The following is a 1,461-nucleotide window of genomic DNA, read 5'->3' as shown; positions in this document are numbered from 1 at the left end:
GCACCAGTGACCCACGTGACCCTGAAAAGGAAGAAGTGTGTACAGAAAATGGATGGATGGACGCCGACAGCGGGAGGAGGGTCCTGCTGCAGTCGGTCTGGTACCGTTCAGACAGCGAGAACAGCTGATCGAGGTAAATGTTCGCTACGTCAGAACTTATTCGACAAATGTGTTTCAATCTCTCCTTTTGCGAATTAACTCTTTTTCGAAAAAACCAAAAACCACCTCACGTGAGCGTATCAACTTTTATGCGAATTAGAGGAAGTTTTTTCGAATCATGCCGTTGCCATTCACCTTTTCTGATGCGATACTTCAAAATGCACATTAAAAAACGTTGATGGAAACACGGCTATTAATGTCATAATCAAACAGTTTTCTTTTCCAGAACGTTAACATGAAAATATCTCTTGTAATGATAGAAAAACAAAAGCAAGTTAATTTTTGTTTTATGTACTTCCATCCTCAGTTTCTCTCATCTTTATGCTTTTAGGTTTTTATTTTACCGTCTGATCGTTTTATACAGAGCCCCTCTGGTGCCACTGGATTAATTWAAAAAAATGCATATTTTCTTTTTATCCAATGTCACCTGACAGGATCCGTACATTTATAGACTTTGGGTAAGAAATAAAATGTATTAAACAAACAAAACAGTGAATATTCAGTGAGTTAAAGTTGCTTAAATTRCATCTGAAATGTAAAGGAAATGTTTGTGAAAATGTGAATGTAAAGAAATGAGACTTGATTGACAAAGATGAATTTTCTTTGATTTTCTTTAAAGTCATGATGTATGTGTGTTTCAGATGTAATAAAGGATGGTTAATAAATAATTGTTCATACCTTTGACCAAAGCATCCTGTCTGTCCTCGGGGTCTTCGTCACGAGGAACATCACTTGAGATGTTCCTTAATTTTGGGAATCCTCTCCTCTTTGATGTTCTAATGTTCATCAATATTCTTTTCAATGTCTTTAAAAATATTCAGCTCCAACCAGTCCTGAGTTCTGTTCAGCTCCCTCTGTGTTCTGGTTGGTTAGTTGCACATCAACCAGTCCTCTGACTCTTTCCTCATCTTCTCAGTAGTTGCTCCTATCATATTGAGGATCTTATCCTGGAGCTTCTCTCTTTATACTTTTGAATAAAACACCCAACAAAGTGCTCTGGRTGGTTTCAAGAGTACATTTTTAAAGGGAAGTATACTAAATCTGTTGAGTTTCTGACTTTGAGCTCTGTTAAACTGCCGAACACAAAAGAAGGTTTAAAGAATTTATTGGAGGTGACAAAGTTTCTTGGAGGGATCTGGAGAGTCACTGCTTCCTGGGTTGGTATCTCTAAACACAGGAACAAAATGTTAGTGGCTGAGTTAGACAGGACAAATGGAACCAATATGATAACAGCCACTAACCTTGTGTAAACAGCAGGGTTCCAATGAACGTTAGACTCAGTTAGGATCACATTAAAGATGT

General features: G+C 37.6%; 1 long non-coding RNA gene across 1 annotated transcript; it reads right to left on the bottom strand.

Moving 5' to 3' along the window:
- Nucleotides 1-1,247: 1,247 nt before the first annotated feature.
- Nucleotides 1,248-1,461, bottom strand: LOC106525355 (uncharacterized). Its single transcript, XR_001311106.1, has 2 exons — nt 1,401-1,461; nt 1,248-1,326 (listed from the first exon to the last, which is right to left on the bottom strand). It is a non-coding gene; the product is annotated as an uncharacterized LOC106525355 (long non-coding RNA).

Source organism: Austrofundulus limnaeus, unplaced genomic scaffold (genome assembly GCF_001266775.1).
Source record: "Austrofundulus limnaeus strain Quisiro unplaced genomic scaffold, Austrofundulus_limnaeus-1.0 Scaffold223, whole genome shotgun sequence".
Taxonomy (NCBI): domain Eukaryota; kingdom Metazoa; phylum Chordata; class Actinopteri; order Cyprinodontiformes; family Rivulidae; genus Austrofundulus; species Austrofundulus limnaeus.
This window is presented reverse-complemented; position numbering and strand designations above follow the sequence as displayed.